We start from the raw sequence: 12,500 nt of genomic DNA on the forward strand, positions 1-12,500 counted from the left end.
TATTTGCATAGAAATAAAAAACCTTTCAATTGGTTTGTTGTGACTAATATACTGATAATTAATTGTCCTCAAATACCCCTCACATCTTGTATACACTGACACGCCGCAAACTCAAGCAGACACTCATATATACATGCATACACACATATACGCGCACGTATATGTACATACACGTACATGCATATAATAGCTAAGTACCACTTGATATGTATGATACATAATTAACTACATTGCTTTAATCAATCGAAATTAAGCTTGTAATGAGAAAAGAAATTGGCGTAAATGAAAATTCATTGCAAAATGGGCAAGGGCGGTAACTCTAGAATGTCAATTAACAAAACGTTAGTACACTTTGTATTGCGTTCCTTTACGTGAAAAGATGTCTTAATTACTTGATGAAAAAGGATCCATAAGTGAATATGAGTGGATATGATCGAGTAAATCTTCATGAAGGAGATGCTCATGCACGGTCCCTGTCAAATGATTAAAATTAATAAACACACACATGCAGACTACTACTACTACTACTACTACTACTACTACTACTACTACTACTACTACTACTACCACCACCACCACCACCACCACCACCACCACTCAAATTTCGTTTGAGCCACTGTCAGAATTATAAATATAATTTTGCAATCCAAAGCGTTATATTTTACATTCATAAAACATTACCTGATTCTTTCGATATAATCTTTGAAGATCATTTCGATTGACGCCTTCATAAAAGTCTGTTTAAAAAGTATTTTCCAAGAATCTGGATTACGCTTTATTAAATTTTCATATAGTCATAAACGTAACTTTGTTTTAAACTCAGTACCTAACCTCTGTTTCCAGCATTCGTGTCAGATTTCTGAACTAAGGATATATAAAAGATGGGATACGCGCGTCACAGTCAACCTTGAGGTATATGAGAGATGAACATATGAGCATGACATTGAAGCTTCTGCTGTAGGTATTAGAGAAGTGAAATAGGAAGAGTTAATAATCAAGCATTAAGTAGCATTTGACACTGATTACTGATATAATTTTTTAAAATTTATTTTAAGGTTAAAATCACGAATATATAGTCAAGAGGAACGAATTTTTACGATATTCAGGATGATCTCAAGGCACCGCAGAAAACCAGTTGGATAAATCAGCTCCTAGAAGTTTATTTCCAAAAGTAACTTCCTATTTTTTGTTTACAACGTATTCTAAAAATGGCATTCGCCGATAATTATACAATTTTAAAAATAATTAAGTACAAAAAACGACTATGGTTAGTTGTCAAATATTTATTGCATGCAATAGATAAATGCATGTGAATTTGTTACAAAACCGGTTTTCTACCAAAAGATGACACCAATTCGACAGCTGCAATGATATACATCTGAGGTATTGAATCATAAATTTGACACTTATTGATGGTCAATATTAATAGCAATTATCTGGCATCTAGACACATGTTACTCTTCGTGAGAACATTACCACACCCTAGCAGGCATGTAAGCTGTTGCAATCTCCTGAATATTGAACATATTGTATGTAAACAAGAATTTTGTGTTGTTGGTTAACAGGCTGTTTGTCAAATAGTCAAAATACGAGTTCTACATTCATGTCTTAATATATAACATACTTGATAAAAATTAATAGCGTATAAATGTATATTCATTTGGATGATTTGGATAGTGAAGGGTAGAATATAATCTTTTTGCAATTTTAATGTATGTATTTTCGAAAATACATACTTGGAGAGTGAATCGCACCACATGTACCAGTTTCAAAGCATGTTAGTGTCATTGCTAAAATTAATTCCATTTAACATATGAAATTTATTTTGAGACTCGGTTTCCCTGGTGTTTCTCTCTTGGTTTATGGCTCTCATGTCGAAATTAGTATTAGATAAGGAATAACTGTTTATGTATGAATGTGTGTAGGTAGGTACAATGGCTCTTTTTAGGGAAAAATGCTGAGAAATATAATATTCTGCTTCAATTAAAGAGTTTAAGTTGTGTAGTATTGTATAATTGACTTAAAAGAGGCCCGAACCTTCACCTCACTTTCATCTTACTTTTTACTTTACTGATTTAGTATGGTAGAGGATCATAGAGCCATAGAGAAGTGCATAGATAGAAGGAAAAGGAGATGGTACTGTTAATTAAACGGAAATACGAAATCGTCGATAATAGCTTTTTATTAAGTTATAAATACAATGACTTGTATTTTAACATAGAATAACAGACAACTGAATCAACCTCGGTAAGTTACCAGGAATTTACTTGTACATATGATACCGATCATCTCTGAAGAAAGAGAAAGAATAAATGACACCAGCGGTATTTGATCTGAGATGCTAAAAGAATAATGTCTTAACGTTTCTACAAATCATGCTTGTCGTCTGTATATGTGTAGGTACATTTGTCAGTGTCCGAAATCGTCTGTATATTTACCGGTATAAAATCAGTTTTTAGTCACAACATACAATTTAGGGGATTGATGAAACACGTTAATTAAATAAATATCGAAACTGACATAAGTACTGTGGTTGATATTATCGTCTAAGACTCTTATTGACAGTTACTCAGCATGGCCGCAGTCCAATAACTGACAACCAGTATAAGACTAAAAGAAAATTAAAAGAATAACTTGAGACTATCTTCGATGCAAGAAGCGTTTTATAACTAACGAATGTCCAGTTAGTTTACAATTCGGAGTTCCTAAGTTTTGTGGGTAGGGAATTCAATAGTCAATAGAAGCTTTCATACATATTACGTACGTCACTTTCGATTTAAATAAATAATTAAATTCCGTTTCAAACCCTAATTAAAATATACAACTTTCAATGGAATTCATAAGTGAATGACACGATGAGAAAAAAAGGTGTAAACTTCTTTCAGGTCTTCTCATTTCTTTTACATAGTATGCAGAACACATGGTCTGTTTCTTTCGAATCCTCAATGAGAACATTAATTGTATGCCACACTCATTTCATACAAAATGTGCTATTGTTATAATAAGTTCAAATACTTGCTCGCTTGCATCTCAATTTACTCCTCTCTTTCTCTCTACTCCTTTTCTTTCTCTGGAGTTGCAATGCTCTTCTCACTCCTTTTCTATCCCACCTCTCTCTATGCATGTCTGTGTGTGTGTGTGTGTGTGCCCTTTATTATTTTCCTTTATATAATATTCGTTTATTATCGTTTACTGAATGTACTTAAACAATATAAACCATTGTTGGAGACATGATTCATTCACACCATACATTAGTAATTAGAATAATTTAATTCCTTCCTTCTCTAATAAATGCTACACTGTTTAATATGAAACCGACAACTGACCGGCGAATTACCTGCTTTCTCTGCACATCACGTGTGTTGATGGTCCGTTAGCAGTAACAGCAATAAAATCAACTTAAAGAGTTGCAACTCATATTCCGGCCAGCGCTGTTGAACACATCGCATCGATCGCTGTATTATTATTATTTTATTATTTTTCTTTTTACTTGCTCTTGGAATACCTTTCTCAGGTGTATTAATCAACATTTCATAATCAATAAACAGCTGAGTAATACAATGGAATAGTGGGAACATTACCAATGCAATTTAGATTGTTATTATCATTGGGAGTTACAGGTGCATCTAGAGAAAAATTTCCACAATAATGCACTAAACACAGGCTAGATCAACCACCACAAGCCCTACCCACACCCGTTACTTCCACAATCAGAACAATTATAATTATCACAATAACCAGCATCACCACTATCGCAACACCACTACCGCCACATTGCATTCGAAGTAACACTATCGGTATTTCCAGAATGAATACAGCTCTAACGTCTATCGCGTTGAAAATGTCCGAAGCTCCTTAGTATTTACCAAATTTAAAAGACCATAGACACAGGCGTGGATCTGCGGTAAGAGATTTGCTTTACAACCACATCATTTCCGGATCGGTCCCACCACGTGGAAACTTGGGAAAGTGTCACCTAAAATAGCCCTAGGAGGACCAAAGCCTTGTGAGTGGATTTGGCAGGCGGAAACTGAAAGAAGCTCTTCGTATATATATATGCATGTAAGTATGTATGTATATGTTTGTGTGCGTGTGCGTATGCGTGTGTGTGTGTGTGTCCATTAGCACTGCTTAAAAACCGGTGTTGGTATGTTTACGCCTTCGTAATCTAGTGGTTCGGCAAAGGAGCCCGATACAATAAGTGCTAAATTTTAAAAGATAAGTACTAGGCGGGGGTTGTTCGCTCGAAAATTATTCGAGGCGGTGCCTCACCATGTCGTCTGTCAAATGACTGAAACAAGTAAAAGATAAAAGATCTCCAATTATATGATTTTACCTTATATTCGACCCCTCATTGGAGTCATGAGGAACCGTCGTGTCATGCGGCGCGCCCTGAGTATTCTTAGACTTGGTGAGTCGATCGTTCTTTAGGTCGGAAGGGAGCTGATTACTTTCAGAAAAACACGCGCACGAGAAAGAGTAAGAGAGAGTATGTGTGTGTGTGTGTGTGTGTGTGTGTGTGTGTGTGTGTGAGGTCGACCTCAGTACTGGACTGGCGAACTATTATCGATACCAAAAGAATAGGGGCAAAAATGATTTCGGCTAGAGAAGAATTGAATTGTCAGCGAGCTGGAACGAACACCGCAAGGCAATCCATCCATCGGACATTCTAATAATGCTGCCAATTCCCATTTTATTATTAATGTACACATCCTCAAAAGCATTCTAAAAATAGATACCGATATAAATTTGATCAACTCTGGCGTAGCTTTTATATTTCAAGGTTGCATTAAGTAAAGCTTTACGATATATATATATATATATATATATATATATATATATATATATATATCAACTTTAATAAAAAAACATATTATTCTACCTTCGGTATCCGAGTGCTATTTATTCCACCTTGTTTTGCACTAATGTGCTTTCTCGCGTGTGTATGCGTGTATATATATATATATATATATATATATATATATATATATATATATATATATGTGTGTGTGTGTGTGTGTGTGTGTGTGTATGTGTGTGTTTGTGTGACTGTATGTGTGTATATACATTATATACATGCACGTATATATATATATATATATATATGTTTGTATCTATAATACATTAAACGTCAGTTTCAATCTTGCTTGCTTGCTTGTAATGTTACTCAGCGAAACTGGCGCATAATGGGAAAATACCATGAATTAAGTATACCCTGAAATGTTAATACGAATCGTATGAAACAAGTTTCACGTAAATCGGTAAAGTAGTTTTCAAGATATTAGAGATTTTCGGGAGTAGAAATAGCCAAAACGCTGTATAATGGGAAAACGTTTCGAAAACAATCTTCATTTTGAAAGGGAAGAAACTCTTATTTTTCTATTAGACAGTGAACTGACAACGAAAGAAAAAAACGACTATTTTTTTACAATTTCTATTTTCGGTTTTTTTAAACACGATATTTTAGCCATATAGAAATATTTTTAAGTGAATGTGATTTCAAAATATGTAAGCTGTTTGTACAGTAAGTATGTATATTTTAGCTTTCTTTAAACTAACAATATTTTAATATCTTTTAAAATTATTTCATTACAAAATTTTTTTGGCATATTTAAAAAGTATACTGAAGTGAAAATGACTTTAAAAATAAGGTAGATATTTCGTAAAAGACCCGTTCGTGACCTCAGTGTGAAATTGATTTTTTCGAGTGCATTCAACGTATCTCCACTCCAAAAAATTTGGCTGCTTTTTCTTGCACGTCCTGCTACCACGTAACAGCTATTTGCAATAAAGGACCCAACATACCTGTTACGTGGTAGCAGGGCGTGCTAGAATTAGGAGCCAAATCTTTTCAACCCACGAAACAAAACTCTGTTGCTGGGACACCCGGTGACCCAACGGATAACGGGTAGTTTAGTATAAATATATAATGCAAAATCTTGTCATCATTCGGAGATATGAACTTAAAAGCTGCAAAGCAGAAGTGTTCGCTATCGACTCCAGGTTCCCCAAGAACATAAACAAGAACATAAAACGATTGTTTCTAACTTAGGCACAGGGCTAGAAATTTGGGGTTCTCGGGTTAGACGATGAAATCAACCGCGGCACTTGATTGGCTCTTATTTCATCAACCCAGAATGGATGACAGGCAAGAATGTAAAGTCCCAGAATAAATACTGACTCGATAATGATTCTACATATTCACTACTCTAATATGCGCGCGAAAATAACGGTTTCTAATTTACGCACAAGCCAGCAATTTTAAAGGGAAGGGTTTAATCTATGTGCAGGCGTGGCTGTGTAGTAAGAAGCCTGCTTTCCCAGCGACATGGTTCGGGATTCAATCCCACTGCGTGGCACCTTAGGCAAGTATCTTCTACTATAGCTTCGGGCCGACCAAAACCTTGCGAATGGATTTGATAGACAGAAACTGATAGAAATCCGTCGTATGTATGTATGTATGTATGTATGTATATATATATATATGTATATATATATATATATATATATATAATTATGTGTATTTCTTCTATTCCTACATATGTTTCAAAGGATTACAACCTGTGTGATCCATAGGGATCTTTGATATTAAAATTGTAACCTTCTCATCAGGAATAAAGTATGCAATTATAACATCCGTTTTCTCCAATCCTTAAATTCTTATATATATATATATATATATATATATATATATATAGACATAACCTGAAAGAAGCCCCTCATATATATATATATGTAAGTGAGTAACAAAGAGGTGCAGGTGTCAATATATTACGGTCGTTTCTAACGACGTCTTCAATTGATTAATGAAAACATTGCATCATTGCAAAAAACCCGTTTTCTGGCGTTTCTTTCTTTTTTTTTGCAATGATGTAATGTTCTCATTAATCAATTAAAGGAGTCGTTAGAAGCGGTTGCAATGAATTGACACCTGTACTTCTTTTGTTATTTATATTTTATTCACCTGTCCTGGAATCTACACTTTGTAAATATTATAGACAGTATTTTTAATATAAAGTACATGTCTGAATAGCTAAGAGCAGATTTCTTCACTCAACTGGGTCTTATTATTTGCAGACTCTGCAAGAACATCATGTGACCGGCATTTATGCATCAAGTCTGATATTCATTTAATATTGTTGAGTATGCATGTTACTCAGACCTAACAAGGTGCCTCAATTGAAGTACCTGATTCAACTGAATCTTAATTGTACACACACACACACACACACACACACACATATACGGAAATTGAAAGAAGTCTGTCGCATCCATCCATCCATCCATCCATCCATCCATCCATCTATCTATCTATCTATCTATCTATCTATCTATCTATCTATCTATCTATCTATCTATCTATCTATCTATCTATCTATATATATATATATATATATATATATATATATATATATATATATATATATATATATATATGTATGTACGATGCTTTCGCTAACTGTTTTAGGTGCTTGCTTTACTACAAACTGACATCCTGTCGGTCTTGTTACCTTGGATCCACAGAAACATCCAGACTGTGCTAGCTAGAGAGAGAGAGAGAGAGAGAGAGAGAGAGAGAGAGAGAGAGAGAGAGAGAGAGAGAGAGAGGAGAGAGAGGCATGGAATGTGTTAGCACCGAATAGGTACTTTATTAATCACGAAAAGCTGAAAGTTGAACTCGACGGGATTTGAACTCTGATCGAGAAGAAATGCCGCAATGCGTTTTATAGCCGACGCCTTAACGACTCTATCAGTCAACAGCCTTATGCTACAAACAATTATGTCGCATTTAAATCTGGTGATTTACCCTTTTCCGTCAACTCGCAGCCTGTTATTATTGGTTTCGCAATCAATAAGCAAAACACCTTTACAAAGAAATAAATAACATATTTTATTGTTATTTTTGTACCAGAAAAGTCATTTAGTACACAATATTTACTCAAATTAATATCTTTAAGTAGACAGTTTCACACATTAATTATTTCATTCATTCTGTATTCAGAGTGGGAAAACTAGCTTCTTTATAAGTTTGCTAAATAGGTTCTTGAATAACTTATGATATTGATGAGATGTGATGAAATTATTATTGATTGCTAATAAAAGGTACAAGGCCACAAAGTTGAGAAATAGAAAAGTCAGTTATAACACTCCAAATGCTTGTTTGACTTCGACTTATTTTACAGATTCCGGGAGGGTGTGAGTTTCAAACTTACGACATAAAAATGGTTATCTAAATGAAGGTATTTTGCTCGGTGTAGTCGCACAAAATAGGGTTTCACATATGTAATATAGTGAGTTAAAATTTTTCCATTGTTAGAGATTATCCTTAAAATTAGGGGCCAAATCTTGCCCTGGAGATATTTTTTAATCTAAAAAAACAACAGACGAGGGAGTTAACTCAACTAATGTAAATCCAACGAAATTTTTGGAAAAGAAATTGAATGCAGAGCGGATTTTGTCTTTAAAATTAGGTTCTGAAAGCAAAGAACATGTTTCGATCTTATTAAACCTCTACAGCGAATCAAATTCAGTTTAGCTGGCAACTTTTGGAAAAGTTTCTGGCTATAGCTCTGGATTTACCAATATGAAGGTAATTTGGTTGACAGAACAGCGAAAACCCATCGTACACACATACACTTATACACACACACACATAATCCTTTATAAACCTAAATTGCTACAGGAGCGAGTAAGAATCTTAGAGTTTGGCTGGCTTAGAAACACATACACACATATATACATTTTATAAGGAGTGGACGGAACTCTAAGCCGCTCCTGGAGCCACCCCAGCTAAAAATAGGTCATATGTCTTCTGCTCTACGTATTGAGCTCCCTTCCTTCCATTCATAAAAACCAAGCGTATCTTCATCTATATGTTCTTTGCCATCCGATCCGTCTGTTTGGTGAGAAGGGAGTTTTGTTCTACTCATTAGTCACGATTGAGCTGCAGCTTAATACGCGTAGAGACCACATTTCGTGCTGTGACAATAGCTTTTCCAGTAACATTAGAGAGGCCTCTCTCGGACGGAAGCAATTCGAAAGGAGTAGAAAGCAACATCTGTCGCGGCAGTTTAGCGCCAGTTTGGCTGAAAGAATTAACTTAGAAATTCCACTCCAAGTTTGTTATGAGGTGTACTTTCCAGGCTTTACCCCTTCTATATATTTACAACTAGCTGGGGTTCTATAATTTTAGTCAGGCGTCCAGCCTAGTTACTGTTCCGCCAGAACCAACTGAATCTGGGAATCATGTCGCTCCTCCCTGTCTATATGTTTGTGTGTGTATGTGTGTTGTGTGTGTGTGTGTGTGTGTGTGTGTGTGTGTGTGTGTGTGTGTGTGTGTGCGTGTGTGTGTGTGCGTGCGTGTGAGTGTGTGAATATATATTTCTCTACAATATATACCGTTCTGTCTAAATGTACATCTGTGCATATACTTTGAGGAGACTGAAAATAAAGGGCACTTTACGAATAAAGTACCTTAAGATATTTTTCCCCATTGAGATTTCGACACTGTATTGTCACTAAGGATTTCAGAAATGCAATGAATAAGTGATTGATTTTCTGGGAAACTTGTAATCAACTACGCTGTTGTTCACAATGTGCAATATAAACTGAATAAGTAATTTAAAATTTGTGATATTCTTACTGATGTTAGTACATAAGCAGTGGAATTGAAAATAGTTTTAGCTGAGGACGGAAAACATATTACAAGATTTATTAGCTGATAAAGTGACTCTTCCTCTGCAAGATCCTGCAAAATTGCCGACAAATCTCAAAATAAATTTAGTTTATCTCCTGAATACCAAACAGTTATAGATTAAATATCAATCGATCCCCGCCGACACACACACACCGCCACAAATTTTGAAATCAACACCCGTCTGTTACTTCATTGAACTCGGAAAAAACTTCAGTAATCAATTTTTAGAATGATTCAGTTAATGAGTTCTTAACTATTAAAACAACTAATTACAAATTAAAAGTAAACGCGTTGCCTTGCCCCATAGCAAACTAAATCTATGAATTATACATGGCTATTTAATTGCATTCATAGGATATTACAAAGTATATTGATTCTGTAGTTTGGCTTAATTTATGTATTTGTATGTGACGATTATCTGTATTGAATTCAGTAAAATACGCAGTTTGTTTTAATTGATGCCATGCATATTCAATGCAGTGTCGACTCCGGGGCGAATCGAACTTAAGACAAAAGTCAGAAAGACCTTTAATGCAGGGCGTAACCATGAACAGGCTTCTGTTAAGTTAAATACTGATTTCATCATAAGAAGACGCATTTTCGTGTGAAGAATGTTGTCGATTAAATCAATCAGAGTCTTCGAGTGTCACTTCTTTTATTGCAACCATTGAAATGAAGTTGGTTATGATTCCAAGTTCTATGTACACCAATATAGATAGACAGATACATATATACATATACACACACACACACATGTATATGTATATATATATATATATATATACATATACACATACACACTCACACACACACACACACACACACACACACACACACATATATATATATATATATATATATATATATATATACATATACATATATATGTATATATATACATATATATATATATATATATATATATATATATATATATATATATATATATATATATATATATATATATATATATATATATATCTTACACACATAAGGACACACGTTTTCGTCTACATATGTAATTATGCTCGCTACTACAGGCACACAACCTGGAACTATGGGAGACGGAGCATATCGATTTTATCGACCCTAGTACTCAACTGGCTCCTAATTCATCGACCCCGAAAGGTTGAAAGACAGATTTGACCTCGGCGGCTTTGGAACTTAGAACGTAAAGACGGACGAAATGCCACTAAGCATTTCGTCCAGCGTGCTAACGATTCTGTCAGCCCGCCGCCTTATCTATATCTGCAATAACAATTTCAAATTTTGGCGCAAAGTCAGCAAGTTCGTGAGTGGGTGAAAGTCGATTACATCAATCCTGGTGATCAAATTGAACTCAGAACGAATGACGGACGAAATGCTTCTAAGTATTTTTGTCCGGCGGGCTAAAGGTTCAGCGAGTTCGCTGTTCTATCTATATTTGTAATATTGCTAGATAGCTATTTTACTATGATCTGCACTTAACTGACTTATTCCGAGAGTGCATAAATTAAATTAAATAATCCAGCTTGCTTAAGCAGAATACAAAAAAAAAAAATGTTACCAGTCTATAGTTATCGATCACTATTTCCTATCTTTGTATCGAATCTGCAGTTAATGTCGTTAAATCGATTCCATTCGCCATCTAAGATCAGCTAGGCACGAACGACATCATCTTCGCTACTTGGTCTTGTATATAAACAATTGTTTGTAGGATTTGCTTCGTGAAACGTTATGAGCTTATAAGGCTTAATTAAGAAAAGTAATTGTATTCAACCGGTAATAGAAACCGGCTCTTAGATTGGATTCATCGAGCGGATAGCTAGTGTTCCACAGCGACCGGAAAAGAAATTTATAGAGAACATTCACAGAATTCAAGAGAACACACACACAAAACAGAAAAAAGAAAGGAAACGAAATATACTGGATGACGTTTCAAATACAGTTTTTAATCACGCAAAACTTTCTCTCATCTGTCTTAGTGTTTTATTAAATAGGGTTTGTGATTAATGTGAGTTTTAAGCAATTTGATTCGATGTGTAAAGGATTGAAAAGTCGACAGTGGTATATTTTTTCGCGCCTTTTACTTTCTGTGTATTGAGGAAGAGGCAGTGCCCAAGGTTTTAGCAGACTCTCTGCGGTAGGTGAGGTCGATGCCGTTAATGGGACGACATGAGCAGGGAGAAGGTTCCAGAAGGCCCTGGGAAGGAAGGACATGGTCGGGGTGGGGTGGACACGACAAGTGCTACGAGTGGATTAGGTGTGCATTGACAGACGATGTACAAGACCTGCCATCTCCGACAAACGGAAACGATTATGGAAGCGAAGAAAAGGAGGAGAGTGACAGGATATTTGTAGTCCAGTTTCCGAACCTGTCTGTAAGCAGCACCACCGGCCTATATGCGAGGATTTCGAGTAGAGCCGTTGCCTAATTTCTTTATGCCCTACAATATCATCCATGAGCTGCACAAATATGGTTTTTGAGGCCTTGTAAAGACTTACATGCTTTTTGACAATTAGTAGAAAAAAACTTAGTAAATTCACTCCATGAATTTGCTATGCCTTTTCAAGCCGCTTTTTTATCTGCATACTTTATGACAGAGTATGCATTCGAAATCATCTGTCCATCTATATTCAATGTGCGGTTGTGCAATGTGTGATTTCATTTGGCTCTTTAGCCCAGCCATACTAAGACAAATCTTTCCACATTCATCACATGTAAGGTCACGTTCATTACTGTCAGTTTTTCACATCTTTCTTTTGATCTTTGCATGCTCCAATCTCTTCCTTTCAAATTCATATATATATATATATATATATA

General features: G+C 35.2%; 1 protein-coding gene across 4 annotated transcripts in view; it reads left to right on the forward strand.

Annotated features, from left to right (window-relative positions):
- Positions 1 to 12,500, forward strand: part of LOC106868256 (uncharacterized) — a 211,202-nt gene that overhangs the window by 49,073 nt on the left and 149,629 nt on the right. Inside the window, exon 2 of one of the 4 annotated variants that reach the window (XM_089357850.1) lies at positions 1,056 to 1,171. The exons of the other annotated variants lie outside the window; for them this stretch is intronic. The gene's annotated coding sequence lies outside the window, so the exon portion shown is untranslated. The remainder of the gene's footprint in view (positions 1 to 1,055; positions 1,172 to 12,500) is intronic. 4 annotated transcript variants of the gene reach the window in all.

This window comes from Octopus bimaculoides, chromosome 9, assembly GCF_046866305.1.
Source record: "Octopus bimaculoides isolate indiv1 chromosome 9, ASM4686630v1, whole genome shotgun sequence".
Taxonomy (NCBI): Eukaryota; Metazoa; Mollusca; class Cephalopoda; order Octopoda; family Octopodidae; genus Octopus; species Octopus bimaculoides.